The 17,817-nt window shown below is 40.3% G+C and overlaps 2 pseudogenes; both read right to left on the bottom strand.

The window, feature by feature from the left end:
* Positions 1–6,974: 6,974 nt before the first annotated feature.
* Positions 6,975–7,563, bottom strand: LOC150013278 (small ribosomal subunit protein eS7 pseudogene; annotated as a pseudogene).
* A 2,171-nt stretch (positions 7,564–9,734) lies between these two features.
* On the bottom strand, positions 9,735–15,553 carry LOC150013277 (nucleoside diphosphate kinase A pseudogene; annotated as a pseudogene).
* Positions 15,554–17,817: the final 2,264 nt, after the last annotated feature.

The following is a 17,817-nucleotide window of genomic DNA, read 5'->3' as shown; positions in this document are numbered from 1 at the left end:
ATGTTCGATTGGCAGTTACGACTGCTGAGATCTTATCCTTTGCTATTATAAGTTTTCTTGCACAAAACGTGTACTTCAAAACCACAGGCCAGACTCGAGGAGCCACTTCCTTGGAGCTGAGGTTGTTGCTGACAGTGCTGTGGCTGGTTTGGTTAATCATTAAAGCAATGTCATTGTCAAAATGGTGACCTTACCTCCCGCCTTCACAGTTTGGGTGAGTCTCCAAAGAAATGGTGACGTCATTTAACTTTGTGACAGAGGAAAGGGAGGGGTAAAGAGATGAAGGGGCTATTAGAGGTGTCTTCCTCGGTAAGAGTGGTCACTTGGCCAAGGAAATCTGTGGTGTTTCCGTCACCTCAAGAACCACACACTCCAGACACTCAGTGTAGTGTTGCTCCTAAGTCAAGAAGCTTGAGAGAGGGTCGGGGTGGGGTGGGCGGGAGATGGGAGAGGGAGACTGGCTGGTTTTGATCAGCTGTGTTACAAGGATTTATCACATTCATTCATAGATAACATTTTTTATAAAAATATTCTAGGGACAGAACTAGCAAAAGGGGACCCCTCTCTCTCCCTCCCTCACACACACACACACACACACACACACACACACACACGCACACACAGTTTTATAAAATATAAAATAGCCAGCCTATGTAAAGTATTATTAATTACTTATTTTCCCACAACCCCCACTATATTTCTCTTGCTTTCCTGATCTCCTTAAAGCTGGTTAGACTGAGATACTCCCCTCACCAGCCCCTCACAGTCCCACCCTCCAGCCACGCCCCTGTCCTCACCCAGTCAGTAATCCACTTTCACTTTCCCAGCCACTCCCTTTTTAGCCGCACTCCCCATACTGTGTCTGTGGCCCAGACAGTCCTGCTGGGCTTCTAGGGCCTTCTGGGGGATTCCTTGTTACCCAGCTGAGCTAGGACAGAGGGCAACAGGGTATGGGCCTCATGTCGCACCCCTAGTCCTTGCATAGCCCTCATGTTGGCACCTTCTATATGAGTTGACCCCGTCAAAGTCCTGGCCTTGAACCTAGCTGGTGCGCTGTGATGAAGCACGGATCCTCCCCCTCCCCTTTGCTTTGCAGATGGGAGTCATGCCCTGACCCATATCTTGGGATAGCAGCCCTGACAACCCTTACCTCATCTTACAAGGCCCCGCTCCCAGGAGAGGAGCATGTTCACAGTCCTGGGATGGTGTTGTGATCTGTCCCCCAGACCCCCCTTTCAGAATGAAGGACTGATGATTTCAGCTGCTGGGAGTGCTCCTGGCAGAAAACCCATCGCTGTCAGCCCACTGGGGGACTTCTGGCCCTGGCTGGGGTGTTGATCTCAAAAGCACCTGACCCCCTGCAGGCCTATCTCCTCAGCTCAGAGTCCCAGGGACTCCAGCCTGTCTCACATCCTAAACCCAAGCCTCCAGAGCTTCTGGAGGACAACCACTGCTTATCTGGTTTTCCATGTTTGGAGTCATCTGGATTCTCTTGTGGGACTCTGCCACTGTCCTTCCAAGTATTTCTTGACATGAGACTGAGTTCTGCAGCTTTAAATATGGGGAGGGAGGTACATTTATTAAGGTTTCACATATAAGCTGAAGAAAGGTTTCCCTCCGCCTGAAAGCAGAAACTGTATTTCTATGCCTGAGAGACCTTGATGCTGTATGTATTATAGCTATTTTCTCTCTTGTTATTTGGGCCAGCTTTCTTCCAGTTATACTGGAACCCACTCTGGAGGGGCAAGATGATTCACTTCTGTTGACTTTTAACCATTCCTTCTCAGCCTGGCTGCTCTGGTTAACAAGCATTCTCAAGGTTAGGAGATGTAAAATAAAATACCATATGGAGAGACAGAATAAAGTAGATTGCATAACAGCAAAACTGCATTGACCACAGTTATGAGCATCTTTTATAGACGTTCCAGTTAACAGAGATTTGGAGGTGCCAAGATAGCACTGAAACCTTCTTCAAAGCCACATAGAAAGAGAATGTCTGCTACACTGATATTCTTATCTCTGTGTTTAACTTGGCCACGAGGTGCAGAGAAACTGGTGAGCTGGATGAATGGTTCTAGTTTTACCCAAAACTTTGTGGGTCTGGATATGCCCTTAGCCTCTTTAGACCTCTGTTGTCACTTTGGTAAAAACAGAAAATTAGGTTGAGTGTTGCTATAGACTGAATAATTTGTACCCCTCCCCCGACAATGTATATGTTGAATCCTAGTGCCCAATGTGATGGAATTGGGAAGGGCCTTTGGGAGGTGATGAGGGTGGAACCCTCATGAATAGATAGGATTAGTGTACTGATAGAAGAGATCTGGGAGCGCTTCCTCTCCTTCCGTCGAATGAGGACACAGTAAAATGTTGCATTCTGCAAACTGGAAGATGGCTTTCACCAGAACTCTGCCTTACTGGCAGCTTGATCTTGGGCTTCCAGCCCCCAGGACTGTGAGTAATAAATTTCTGTTGTTCATTAGCTACCCAGTCTATGGTATTTTGTCAGAGCAGCCTGAACAGACTGAGACAGGTGTCAGGCTCCATGTCTATCATTTCTCGTAAAGTTTGCAACATGAGAGAAATCCTATTAGGGTCCTTAAGGTCCGGTGGTTTGGGTGAAGGGCCTCCCAAATCCTTACCTTCCATGTGATAGCTTATTCTCAGGAGTAGATTCATAGCTCACCTCTTTGCCAGCATCTGCCCTGAATGTTGGATAAGGCCATCTACTTACTCACAGCGTTTCCTCTTGAAGTGCTTGTGTTTATTTGTTCTGCCATAGAATGTTGTTTTGAACTCCCAAGAAGGAAGAGTAAAATAGAAAATAAAACCTCACTATTTTTTAGTGGGAGTTGTTCACATTTCTACAACCACAGATGGTTTCTACAATTAGTTGTTTCGTTTTAGATTTCAGCTCCATTCTTGTATGAACACAGGCCAGTTACTGATATCCTCTATACCTCAGTTTTCTGTTTAGAAAAATGGGGACATATATTGAATGTCAACTGTAATTGAAAAATAAAAAGCAAAAATTTTAAATATTAAAAAAAAGAAAAATGGGGACAACAATTAGTATCTACCTCATAGGGCTGATAGAAGTTTTAAATGTATGTATAGCTTGGTGCCTGGCACATAATAGGGCTCAATGAATATCAATTTTATTTTTGTTATTTGATCTGTGATATCATGACCATCATATAAAATTCTGAGAGCCTGGATGATTACTATTATAGAGATATAATTACAATGAAAATAATACTTAGACTCAAAGGGCTTTATTTAGTCTTAGACAATAGCTAATCGTTACCCTGCATCCCATGCTAGCATTGTGATCATAGGAGGAAGAAAGACCTGGCATTGACTTTAATATAAAGGTCTAGAGAAAGGATAAGAATTGAATAGATAACAATTTATGAGTTCAAAATTCAGTCCTCAGCAAAAATAGAATAGTACAGACTTCTCACATACTCTACATTCTGAGGATGGAAAAAATAACTCCGAGAGGGAAAAGGATAAAATAGTGTAAGAGTATTTCAAAATGCGCTAGGCAAGAAAAGTTTCCTGGTTGCTCCTTTGAAGTTCAACTGAAATGAGTCTATTCTATACTCAAGAGATGAAGGCTTGGTTTTCAGTGTATGTTTAATTTTTGCTAAAAAATATATAACTAAGAGAAAGCCAAGGAAATATTTTCATGGAAGAGAAGCCAACTTTACTGTTGTTTTCTGTGTGGGTGGTAAGTGCTGTGTTGTTTATTCTCCCCAATCAATAACCCAAAATTCAGAGTCTCAATACACATTCCCATTAAACGACTTTAAGCTTCTCTCTGGTCTTCAGGGAGGTTAATTTTGAAAGCAGCAGGATCTCCAAGGAGAAATGATTCTTTCTCCAGTTGAGGTGTGTATTTCCCTGACGGGCAATCACGAAGTTACTTTCAATGTTCTACTAACACTTTTCCCCACTCCTCTTATTGGTCACGTTTGAATATCAACCAGACCACTGACACACTGGCCCTTGTTTCACTGGAGCTGAGGTGGGATGTGTGCAGTGTATGTGGGGGGGGGGGGGGACGGGGGCGGGAAGGGGTTGGTGATCAGAGCACATGTTCAGAATCAGATTCACCAGGCCTTAACTTGTGCTGCTACCTTGTACTCCAAGACCCAGTTTCCTCCTTCATCAAATAGGAGTAATAATAATATTACCTATCTCGTGGGGCTTTTGTGAGAATTAATGAGGTCATATATGAGCTATGAGTCCATTGGAGAGGTGATATAAGTAGTGGTTAAGGTTCTGAAGATTTTAGTTGCCTGAATCTGAGTCCTGACTCCATCACTTCATAGTTATATGATATTAAAGACACTGAGGTCGGGGGCTTCATCTATAAAATGGGGATGTTAATTTAAAAATAAGAGACCAAAGTTAGGCAACAGGCATTCATTCGGAGTCAAAAAAGAATAGCTATTTGGGGAGTGCTGATTCAGGCAGAAACCCAAATGATGTTCTGATTAGGAGACAAAGGCAAGGGGATTTAGGAAAAGGGGAGGGAGAACTTTCACATCAATAGAAGGAAGGTATTTTTATTGGTGCAGATAAGCTAACACAGTGACACTAATTCTAAAGAATATTTTAAATTTTCAGCCTGATAGTCATAATATCTGTTTCCTTGTTATCTTTGCAAACAGTTCTTTGTGATGTAATGTTGCTTTGGGCTTCGTCCAAAGGTTATTTTTCTGTGTTTTAACATTCCTAAGACTTGAGACATAACACATGCAAAACAGTTCCTCTGAAATGGCAGCTCCCACTTCAAATTTTAAAGTGGTTCCATAAATGAATTCTTTGTTTTTTTTGACACACACACACACACACACACACACACACACACACACACATACACACGCATATCTTTTTAAGAGGATAATGATAGTTGATATCCTATTAGGGTGAGTTGAGATGATTAAACAAAATATTACATAATAACAACTAATGTGTACAAGGATACTACTGATTAGTAGTATTTCTTTTTGGTCTTTTCTATTGAGAAGTCCATATTTCTTTAGTTTTTTACCATGAGGATTATTTTTTAACCCTTTAATGATCCTTAATTGTTCATTCTTCTGAACTCACGTAGTAATGTTTTGTAACTCTCTTATAGCGCTTATCTCATGGTATAGTTAATTTTATGTGTCAACTTGGCTGGCCTATGGTACCAAGTTAATCAGTCAAACACAAATCTACATGTTGTCTGAAGGTATTTGTAGATGTGGCTGACATTTATGATGGTTGACTTTAGGTAAAGGGTATTACCTGGTAATGTGGGTGGACCTCAACCAGTCAGTTGAAGTCCTTAAGAGAAAAAAATTGGGGTTTCTTGGAAAAGAAGAAATTCTGCCTCAAAATGACAGCATCAACTTCTGCCTGAGTTTCCAACCTGCCAGCCTGCCCTATTCACAGACTTGTCAGGCCCCATGCCACATCCTTAAATAAATCATACGTCCCTCTGTCTCTCTCTCAAATATTATATATTCGGAACCAATAAGAGGAGAACCTATTGGTTCTGTCACTCTGGAGAACCTTGACAAGCACATCCCACCCCATGCCCACCTTTTTTTTTTTCTCTTTGTGTGGAAAATTTTAGTTGTATGCATCATCTGAACTCCTGGATAGCATGCTGCTGGAAGGCAAGGAGTATCTTATGAATCTCTGTAGCAACCTTGTTAGTGCTCAGGACTGTATCTGCTTCATGGTAGAGCCAAGTCACAACTTGCCTGCCCTCTGCACAGTCAGCCTTTTTCATTTGGGTCTCTACAGTATTTTTAAACTTTTAAAAAATTAGGTATGTTAAAAAAAGAGTATTTCTCATAAAAATTTGGGGATTTGGCTTCTCTTGTAAAATCAGTAGATATGAAAACACAAAGCTCACATTCCTTTATGAAAGCAATTGGGTTGAACTTGATGGGGATCATTTGCCCAGACAGGGCTGTTACTCAATATATCTGACTATAGACAGCTGTGTTTGCCAGCCCTTGATGTTTCATATGACTTTGTTAAGTAGAGAAGGAAGAATGAATTGGGGGCTCCTTTAAATTTGTATTATTTTTATTGGAATATCCAGATTAATTTTTAAAGTTGCGGTGCCTCAACTATTTGCAGGATTTATAAGATTATTTATTATCTATGTAAATTAAGTAATCTAATTATTTATAACAAAAATTTAATTAAATAACCTAAATTTTTATACTACCCGAGTTCCAGAGGGGGGAAATAAATACCAGAATATTAGATCGGTGACAGGGCCTTGAAGGTAAACTTCCAGCAATGACAAGTTATGACAGTGGTTTGGCCCAAGTCTTCTGAAGGGAACCAAGTCCTTGATGGAAATAAACTGGTCATGGAAAACACAGATACATTTTTATGGTATCAAGTAGATTTAAATTTACTGAAAAAAATCTTGGGAGTACTTTGAGTTCAATTCCCTTTAAAACAGCCATTTCCCATTTTCAATTTGTTTTCAACTTCTGTCTTATTTGCCTTGCTCCACTGTGCATAAGGAGATTATTCTGAAGCTTCTCCTGATTCATTTCAAATTAGAACCAGACTGAATTAACCTCCCCAAACAGAACCACTGTGGTCTGGTTTCTGTGAAATGATTTAATACCGAGTGAGTGATATTTTCTGAAACTAGAAATTTCAGACTATGAAAACACTCAGCTGCTACCATTTCAGGCCTATGTGCATGTATTGTGGGCAATTTAAAGACAAGAGTGAGCTTGGACCATCATTATCATCATCATCATTGTCAACATCATCACCATCATCATAAACAGAAGAAAGAAAACTGTCTACCAACATCTGTGGAGGGTGAACTAATGGAAAACGGAGGGCAGAGCTGTGGACTTCGTGACAGAGGAGCTGGGACTTTCTTTAGACAACTCAGGAAACTTGTTTTTGGAAAGAACAATATTTAATTTAGTCATTTTTGTTTACAACTGAAACCCTGGGAATTCAAAATTAATATCCTTGCCCATGAGCTTCTTATACAATAGACACTAGAAAAGGTTTCAACCTTGTGCTCCACGTTGTTCTGCTGGGCTTTGTCCAAATGGACCTTTATGAACCAGCTGCCATCCAGTTTCACGGGGATTCTCTTGCCCACAATTTCACTTGGGAAAACAAGTCCTCCATGGTCACATCATGCACAGCTTCAGAGTGCGGCTCCTGGGATGCTTTTGCTTATTTATACGGCCTTTTTGAGTTGGCTTAGCTAGACTTCTCCTCAGAGCGATAAAGAAAATGTCCTTCCCACTGAACTTTTTCTCCAACTTGCGTATCAGCTGGACTTGGATTTTCTGGAAAGACTTCAGTTGAGGAACAGGAAAAAAGATTATAATAGCTTTTCTACTACCACCAACTTTAATTACCTTAGCCGCTGTGACGTTCAGCTCCTGTAGCTGGGCCTGGAGGTCTGAGTTCAACTTGCTCCAGCTCCAACAGAGCCTGGGAGATGCTGGACTTGACCTCATCCTGCTTCTCACCATTGACTGTCATGATCTTGGCCCTCTAACTGAACATGGCCTTCTCCTTGATGAGCACTGGGCTTTGGAAGAGGCCTAGGTCTCGCCAAAGCTTGTCAAATCCCTCAAGTTGAGCAACTCTTAATCAAGGCACACTGGGCTCATTACTGGGAGCCTCTTTGCCACATTTGTTTGCCACCTCTAGGATAGGGTAGAAGAGGAAGAAGTTGGGTCAAGAAGGAAGAACCTGGCAAAGGACCAAAAAGGGGCTTTACTGACTATCTTGGGAGATGTGTAGAGCTGTGCAATTGTGGTACCAATTTTTAATTATTAGGTAATAGGATTAAAAGGCTTGTTTAGAAAGAAACTATAGTTAGTTGTCACTGGCTATATCCCTGTCCCCTAAGGCATACCATTTTGACAAATGCTGTTTTCTAGTACTGATATCTCTGCCTGCACACTTTCTCTGAAGCTTAGTCTAGTGGGCATGAGGAAGGAGCAGATCACCTACAAGGCGATCACACAATAGGAGATTGGTCATCTATACTGGTGGTTCTCCAACTTGGTGTGTATGTGAATTGCCTACAGAACTAATAAAGAGCACAGAATCAAAGGCTCATGGAAGTGGGAGAGAGAACCTGGGACTATGGACATGTATCTTCACCAAGTTCCCCAGGTGATCCTGATACACAGCAAAGTTTGACAATCAGTGTCCTACCTCACTCTAAACCTAATCTTCTCACTCCCAGTTCTTTATGTAAGTGTAGGGGTGAAAAAATAATCTTCCCATCACCTTTCTAGGTTCTTGGCTGAGTCCCCTTGTAGTAAAAGATTAACAGGACAAAAACAAACTTAAGTTTAGTAATATATGCGTGGGGAATAGCCAGGAAAACTGAATAACTCTCCCTGAAATGGCTCAAGCCGTCATCTTCAATACTATCTTCAGCTAAAGACCCCCCCCCCAAAAAAAAAAACAACAAAAAAAAAAAACGTTGGGGTGAGGAGGCCAACTATGGGAGGTTACCAGGCACAGCACAGCCAACAAGAGTAAAGTTGTTGCAGATTTAAGTGGTGCCTTCCCCACTAAGAGTTTTTGGAGATTTAGAGTACTCTAAATCCTACTCTTTCTGGTATGGTGAGGGATTTTCCCCCCAAATCTCCTACAAATGGAGATGTCCCTTATAAATGCAAATATCCCTTAGTCAACAGTAACTGCTACTTTGTTTTTAAAGCTTCTCCTGTGTCTGCAGTTTCTCAAAATAATCCTTATGTCAAGGATGCATATGTATATTTTGGAGTGGCATAGTCTGCTACCTTTCATTAAGACTGTTGTCCTCTAACTTCTTTGCACCTTAAATACATTCTTGAATACATTAGGGAGTGTTAAAAAATGCTGATATCTTGCTCTCATTCTAGGAATTCCAGCTTGGTCATAAGGAATGAGGCCTGTCTACCAAAGTATTAGAAATCTCCTCAGGTGATTATAATATGCAACCAAGTTTGAAAACCCCTGACCTAAGTTATGGTGGGTAACAAAACAGCACATACTTCAAGTATCCAATTTTATAAAAATATTATCTATATGTATGTGTGCCCGCCAGAGAAAAGAGCCTTGAAGGACAGCTACAAATATGCCATTCCAGGAGATGCAAGTCTAAACAGACTTCTTTTTGCTTGTCTCTATTTTATGTGCTAAGCACACATGGTGTTTAAAATGCAATATAATAAAACAAAACCCAATTAAGGAAACAATGGAAGAGTTGGAGCTAGAGTTATTTAGGGTTTTGTTTGGGTTCTGCCTCTAATTTTTAACCTATTATATCCGCTCTGCTCTTTGACCAGGTTTTCCTAAGTGTTTATGTTGGCCTTGAATGGGATCATGAGTTGATGGTTTCCTGTTTTTGCCTCCTGGAAGGATGGCTCTGGCAGCCCCATAGAGACCCCCTAAAGAGGGTTAAGGAGAGGTAGAGAAACCAGTTAGGAGGCTGGTGTTGCCAGCAAGCAGGTTTCCCAGGACTAGATCAGGTATATGAGCCTGCCTTCCTACCTCATTCCTGGAGCCCTGGTTGGGTGGTCTTTGTGGCTGCAGCTCTGAAACCTTTTTGGAACTTGAGAATTTTTTGGGGGGGTCGGGTGGAGTGGGGATGAAACAGTTTAATCAAATGGTAGCACATAACACTGCACAGGGAACATTCACAGCTCTGAGAGTGTCCCTCCAAATTAAAGGAAGTTCTCAGAAATAAGTAGATCAGCCACAGTCTGGTCCCCTGCCATGGGATGGAGAGGAAGCGGAGTGGGGAAAGCACTGTCGGCTGCTGGTTGCTTTCACGTCATTCGTAGATCCAGTTCCAAGCATAGCTCTTGTAATCTACCAGTTCCTCAGGCTGAAACCACAAGCCAATCTCTTTCTCCGCACTCTCTACGGAATCACTGCTGTGAAGAATGTTCCTGACAACTTGGATAGAGAAGTCCCCTCGGATGGTCCCAGGTTTGGAATCCGCTGGGTTGGTCTCTCCAAGCATCACTCGGCCTGTCTTCACAACATTCAGCCCCTCCCAGACCATGGCAACCACTGGCCCTGAGTGCATGTATTTCACCAGGCCGGTAAAGAATGGACAGTCCTTTAGGTCAATGTAATGTTCCTTGAGAAGGTCTTCAGAAGCCTGCATGAATTTCATAGCAACAAGGCGGAATCCCTTCTGCTCAAAACGCTTGATGATCTCTCCCACAGGCTGGCGCTGGAGCCCATCAGGCTTGATGGCAATGAAGGTGCGCTCACTGTTGGCCGTGCTCCCCTCCAGCTGCTCGAACTTCCATTCCTGGCACCTGAGAATTTGTATGCTTTCTGCTGGGTTGGGTTTCCAATGATTTAAAAAAAAAAAACAAACCCTGAAATGTCAGGCCTTGGCTTCAGGCATAAACCAGCTTGCATTTAAATTAAATATTGAATGAATTTAAGGTTATAAACATCGATCTTTTCTGAGAACACTTGCATTTACGTCTGAGTGGTCACATTCAGCAGTGCTAAGTTTCATGTGTTTGTGTAGCTAATCCCCGATGTTTGAGATGGATCTGAGCATGTCCTCGCAGACCCAGCCATATATTATTGAAATGAAGTCTGGTCTTCTCTCTCAGCCACTGCATAATGTGTTTAGTGTTTCAGTCTATCTACGGAAGTCATGTAGGCATTTTTTAAGTTCATTCTGAAAGTTGAAATAAAATTAAGCTTGAACTGTTGCTAATTTTTAAAAAGCCATCTAAATAGTGATTTTTATCTGATCTGACAGAAATGACAAATTTAAGCTAAAGGAAAGGCAACATCTCCATTGTTTGCTTCTCGTGTCTTTCTTGGTTTTCACGTCCATGTTTAAGTGTTTTGCTTTGCATTTCTTTCCCAGTAAATTTGACTTGAATCAATAGACCATTTTTTAGAGAAGTTAGATGCTAAATTTTTTTTTTAGCACCGTGCACAATGGTTTTATTCTTTCAAAATAGACTTTTTCTTTGGAATTTAAAATGACAAAGGAAATGGGTGTAGTCAAGATCCTTACTTGAGCCTGTTTCAAGATTCAGACCTGGCTAAAGAGCTGGGGGTGGGTTGTTCAGAAGTGATTCTCATGAGCCGACCTGTATTTAGCCCATTTTTTTGTTGTTGCAGGAGAGGTGAGGAGGATAGGGGTTTGAGGAGGGCTTCTGTTACCTGCCCAGGTCCCACATTTCTGGTGCTGGTGGAGTCATTGGTGAGAGATGCAGCTTCCTGCAGCGACTGGTGACAAACTATGGCTTAGAGTTAGTGATGTTTTCTTCCCAATCTTCAGAGACGTCACCTGACTGTCATTAAGGCTTGTTACGCTTGGGAGCATCCAGGGAGAGCCAGAGAATGGACTTTGATTCTGCTCTGGTGGGTGCTGGCAGCAGGGTGAGAATCTCTGAGGGCAGAGAGCATCAAAGAAGAGACCAGGCAAAGAAAAGGAAGTGAGGGTGCCCACCCTCCCCTCCTTGAAGGATGTAGCTGAGAGTCAGGTTTGGGATTCCAGATGAGACACCAGCCAGGGAGACCCAGACATCACCTGCAACAGTTTCCAGTGTTCTAGAAAAGGTCAGGTGTCAGGTCAAGATTCAGAGATTTATGTGCTTTTCTCATTAATATGATGCCATTTATACTCACCTCCTGTGTAATAGGCCAGCAGACTTTTGACTACTAATTAGCAAGGTTGGGGTCACTTAGATTTGGGAATGGTGATTTACATTACCAACAGAAAAGCTGCATTAGCAGGATAGATCACTAAGTGAGAGGTTCATTGATAAGAAAAAACACATCTACTTAAGTCTTTGGTTCCTAGAAAGCTTACACTGGAACACAAGAATAAACAAGCAATGTTTGAATTTTCTCAGAGGAAATGCCTTTGGCCAGCAGTCATTGGCAAGAAATCTTCAGAAATGCATGTCACACCCAAAGAGGTGTTGTTTGGGGAATACCATGTAATTAGTTCCAAACTCTTACCAAACAGCAGTACAGCCTATAATTTCTATGTAAACCCAGCTCACTGAGCCTTGCTCTGTTTTATTTTTCTGTGCTTAAGATTTGTCATCCATTAAAAACAACAACAAAAATGCCTTGGCTTTATGAAATAGGCAGTCAGTCACCTGCAAGTGCTGGAGTCAGTTTGCATAATGATGATGGCACGCTTGGGTGGGAAAACCAAGACACCCAGAGTCAGGGAACCTGAGTTCCTCCCTCATCCATGTGTGACCTTGAGCATGCACCTTCATCCTTCTGAGCCTGGGCTTTCTGTCCTGTAAAATGAGGGGGCTAAATAGTTGGTTGTTGAGTAACACACACATGCCTGGTATCACCACTGCCTTGAAGGGCTATCTGGCTTCCAGGTCCACTTCAGTCCTAATAGTTTTATGTGTCTGGGAAGTTACTATTTCAAATTCTGTAAGGAACTTAGTGTGCAACAAAAATGGAAATGTCTGACTTGTTTATCCTTATTTCAACTTGCCAATTATAAATATTCATGAAATAGAGGCACTTAAAAACCAAAAACATGAAAACATATCTCTCAGCAATAACCACAGTCCATATTTTGGTGCAGCCAGATGTAGACATTTCTGTGGAGACTCATACATGTTTATTTTTTCTAGGGTACTTTCAGAAGACTTTCAAATCCTTATGTGTGTGTTTTTTTACCCCATGTTACATGGATATCTTTCCATATCAATATAAGAACTCTTCATATAAAAAAATATAATTTAGATAATCATTTTCAATGACTTCAGAGCACTCCATTACATGATTAAGTCATAATTTATATAACTATTCCCTATTGATGGACATTGGGCTTGATTTCATTTATTGTATGAAATTGAATTTAAGATGAATATCATTGCATATTTATTTTTGTGAATATATATCCCACTTTTCTATTTTTTCCATCTTTGGGTAAATTCCTGGAAGTAAAATTTGAATCCAAAAGATATTCGAAAGGCTGTACCAATTTACATTCTTACCACAATGTATAAGAATGTCCATTTCTCTAAACTCTAGTTATATTGGTATTATCATTTTCTTAAATTTTTATCACTTACAAGAAAAAAAGATGTTTTTTTTGTTTTGTTTTGTTTTTTTGTTTGTTTTTGTTTTTTAGGATTTTACACCAGGTTTGTTGAAGGAAGGGAGGGAAAGGGGTTAGAAGTAAGAGGGAAACTCCTGGTCCAACTTGAGGACCTAGGAGCAAGGGGGGAGGGGGGAGGGAGAGAGGAGGGAAGAGAAGGTTCCCAGTCACCCACCAGGGCCTGTAGGAACCGTGTCGGTATTTTGTTTTATTATTATTTCTTTAACTACTATCAAGGTTGAACATCTTTTAGTGTCTATTGACCACTTTTATTATTTTTTTTTGCAAAGTGACTGTATAATTTTCTTCCATTTACAAAAATTTCCTTACTGCTTTGTAAAGACTGTTTCTTTATTAAGAATAATCTGTAAGTTCTAATACAGACCATATACCTTTATTCTCAAATTACTCTCATTTTCAGTTAAGGCTCAATTCACCCATTAGCATATCATTTATAAAATGAAAGTTTAAGGTATGTTGGGAAGAGTAGATTGCTATGTGGAGGTGAAACCTTATTTTATATAGTAAATTAATTATTTTCAAATTTTACTTTTTTCTTCCCTCTTTTTCTTTCACTCCCACTCTCTGGATATAACCCTTTCCTAACCCTCTAGCTCCTACTTCAGCTCCCCAAAGGTGAGGTTATTAAGGTACTGAATGATTAGAGGATTTGAACATTTTGAAAGAGAAGTGGGTGGTAACAGCACATTATTGAAACTTGAAAGAAAGCCAGTGTGATATAATTTCACATTGGAAGCTGATCACTATGGCAACAAAGAACAAGTTTTGAAGAATAATGTTCAATATAATAGAATTAGGGGAGAAAAGTTGATTAGAGTAGAAACTGTTTATATTTTGTTTTATTCTCAACTTGTTTATTATCTGCACCAAAATTCTACATGAACACCCAAGGAACACATTTCTGCTTTCAAAAGGAAACAAACACATGTTAATTATGCTTGCATGATATAAGGCCACAAGAAAGAAATGCTTTTGGTGTTATTGCTTTTGTTTGTAATAATAGTGACAGTATCTCTTTGGAGTGCTGTACTTGAAAAGAAATAGTATAATTTACAATATGTACATAACTTTGAATTCTTTCTTTTTTTGACTTAATATTTTTATCCCCCATTCATTATTCCAACAAATGTTTATTGAGCCATTGTGCTAGAAAATGAGAAAACCATGTAGAGCAAACTCAGCTCTGACCTCTGTTCTCATGGAGCTTACATTCTGTAGGAGATATTATCCTATATCCTTAAATGTTCTTTCAAGTATGAATTCAATAGTACCTAATTTATCAGTGTATGCATACACGATAATCTAATTATTCTACTATTGTTTGACCTTTTTTCTTGTTTTAAAATTAAATTTATTGGGCTGACATTGTTTAATAAGATTATATAGGTTTCAAGTATTGTTTGACTTTTAGATTGATGTTTATTTTTTATGATAGATGATTGTGATCCATACAAAATATTAATATGACTTTCTAATTGTTGTTTCCTTAGAATTACTTCCTAGAAATGGAATCAGCTTAAAACATTTAAACTTCTTTAAAAAAAATAACAACATTAAAACTAATAAAAATCAGCCTTTCCAGTGAAACGACCATACACTGTATCTAGAAATACAGTACGATAGGAAAGGGCAATAAATTCCTTTATCTTATTAGTGTCTCCTGGAGCAGGTATTAAGTTGTTCAGTTTTGCTTTAGAGACCAAACTGAAGTTTAATAAAATGTCAAAATTCAATACTAGAAACTTTGTAGAGAAGATCAACTTTTGATTAGGAAAAAAATGATGCCATATCTGTGCACTAAGTATGTTTGAGGGAGAAACATGATCCGGTTCTGAAGTTAATTTGCTTCTTCAGGAGAACAGTTTCAGGAGAGGTTAACAGCCAAATTGGGAATGCCAGCATCCAGTGCTTAAGAAACCACTCAGACTGCCTTCTTGTTTTGTTATCACTTATTACCACAATAATTCCCTGTAACCAGGGATGGCTTCTTGCCACTGCATTTTTATCCCATGAAGACTGCTCCTTCCTTCTGTCAATGATGTCATTTTCCTACAAAATGCATTTTATTTGCTCAAAAGACATTTCAATTATATTTTCAAGTCATCAGACCCACCAACATAGTATTCTACAAAATTTGCATTTGCAAGAACCAAAATTATAAAGGCCACTTCCTTTTATTTGGCTCAACATGTATCTGCTCCAGTATTTCTTAATTAACCTCACATCCCCCTGGTGATGAAATAAGAAGAAAACTGCACAAATGATAGGACCTGGGTTCCTAGACTTGTGTCTGCATTCACGTGACTCAAGCAAGTCACCGAGTCTCTCTGGATCTGAATTTCCTCACCTGTAATGTAAGAGGTTGAAGTAGATGCCCTTCAGTGATGTCCAGTGGTCCTTCTTTTCCATCTCACTTCCCCAGTGTATTTTCCCCCATGGTTTATCCCATTTTTACTTATCATCATATTTTTCTTTATAGAAGATGTTGAGAACCAAATCTGTATATTATGCTATTTATAAATATCAACCATTCAGAAGTGAATGGTAAAATCTCTGTGGAAAGAATATTGGCTTCTCTTCCTCCCATTTCCCTTCCTTCTCCCTCCTCTTCCTTATATTCCTCCTTCTTGTTCTACTTTTTGCCTTCCACATCCTCGTCCTCCTCCTCTGTTTCCCCCTTTTTTCTTCCTTCTCCTTTCTCTTTGTATGGCTGTCTGCTCTCTACTATGGGTTTGCTGTGGTTTTATTCAAATTGAGTGCCTTGAGGGAGACAGAGCCCAAAGATCTTGGGTAGGCCATTTAAATTCTTTGAGTTTTAAACTCCCATGACCCCCTTACACACACACACACACACACACACACACACGCAATATATCAGCTGAAATCTCTTTGCCCTCTATCACACATGACTTACATATTTCTTTCTCTAAACAGGAGCACATGCCTCGCTGCAGAGTTGGCTTCTAGTCCTTCATCTCTTGCAAGTGACAGTCTATGGCCCAGCTAAAACAGGCCTCCTTCAGTATGCCTTTCTTGGTGCTCCTTGCAGGTTAAGATGGCATTGTGATTTCTAACACCCACAAATTCCCCTCCCCACTCCATTTCTTTCTATCTATATGTCGCTCCAGACACACATAAGCAATACATGAAAATATCAAAATATTAAATACATAAAAAAATAATAAAGGCATGCCTCTCCCCTCCAACAAGACAAAGATCTCTCTAGACCTGAATACAGGACAGGATCACAAAGCAGTGATCAGGACTGAAACCACAGGCCAGATGGTCTCTGGGTCTGAGAGAATAGTTCAACTTCTGTGTGATACTTGGGACCAAAATACCCCATGAAAGGTGAATCAGGCACACTGCTTAACACTGCGGAATCCATCAAATCCCTGGCCTACAAAGAGGTTGACAGAAAGTGCTGATATATTCTGGAGGGCAGCATTTATAACGTTATGTGCCCTGGTGTCAGGAGGAAGCAAATTCAACCTCAGTCTAAAGAGGTCAACTGTTGTGGGGGACTCAGTTGATGCCTCTGCCATATCCTCTCTCTCACCCGAAGGTAGTAGTCCTGAGATTATTATGCATGATCTGGCTCTCTCTGGAAGCACAGAGGAAGCATGCAGAGGAAACAGCAAAGCTGCTAGAAGGGGAGGCCAAACTACAGAGAAGGAAACATGAACACAACCCACTCCTACCCCTGAGATGCTCACAGACTCCAAGTTCAAACACATGAAGAAAGCTGATGCTAACAAAGACAAGGAATAAGCTCGGCAGTTGAGTGAGGAATTTACTCCAAAGGAAATGAAAATAATGGAACAATCTGAAAATGACTGTAAAACAAATATGCTTAAAATGAAAAGATACAAAGGAAGATAAAACATTTATTTAAGCCTTACAATAACAGAAAAGGTGGTGCCATTTTATTCTTTTGCTAATTAAGGATCTGAGGCTTAGACAAATTAAAAAACTAGGACAATGTTCCATAGATGGTAAGTAGGAGAGCCAGGTTTCAAACTCAGGGCTGCCTTCAAAGCCAATTACTGAAGCACTGTATTATTGTTATTATTCCCCATCAGTGTCTATAGGGCAAAATGTCTTTGCCTGTTTCAGACAATGGAAGAAATACAACAGAGCCTGTCTTTAAAATTTGGGTGTGCATAGATTTGGCCTCTATTGTATGCTAGACTAGAAAACAATGATTCCATCGAATTGCAATTCAATAAATATTTATTGAGTATGTACACCTTGTCCAGCTTCCTGCTATGTGCTGTGAGGATACATTGGTGGTGGTGGGGAGAGAAAACAATAGAATTTGCAGTCTAACAGGGGGAAAGAATTGGCTTTGTGCACCAGTTTTTGTTTTTGTTTTTAAAATTATTTATTTGTTTGTTTGTTTATTTATTTATTTATTTTTAGAGAGAGGGGAAAGGAGAAAGAGAGGGGGAGAAACATCACTGTGAGGTTGCCTCTCACTTGCGCTCCCATCTGAGTACCTGACGTGCAACCTAGTCATGTGCCCTGACTGAGAATCGAACCAGCGACACTTAGCTCGCAGGCTGACACTCAGTCCACTGAGCCACAGCAGCCAGGGCTTGGGCACCGGTTTTATGGTTAATGTTCATGCCGATGTGCCTACATGAAAAGATAAGTGGTACAGCCATTAAGTA

This window comes from Furipterus horrens, unplaced genomic scaffold (assembly GCF_987537825.1).
Source record: "Furipterus horrens unplaced genomic scaffold, mFurHor1.1.pri manual_scaffold_4, whole genome shotgun sequence".
In the NCBI taxonomy this organism is placed as follows: Eukaryota; Metazoa; Chordata; class Mammalia; order Chiroptera; family Furipteridae; genus Furipterus; species Furipterus horrens.
Note: the sequence above shows the minus strand (reverse complement) of the source record. Positions and strands in the feature narration are given on the sequence as shown.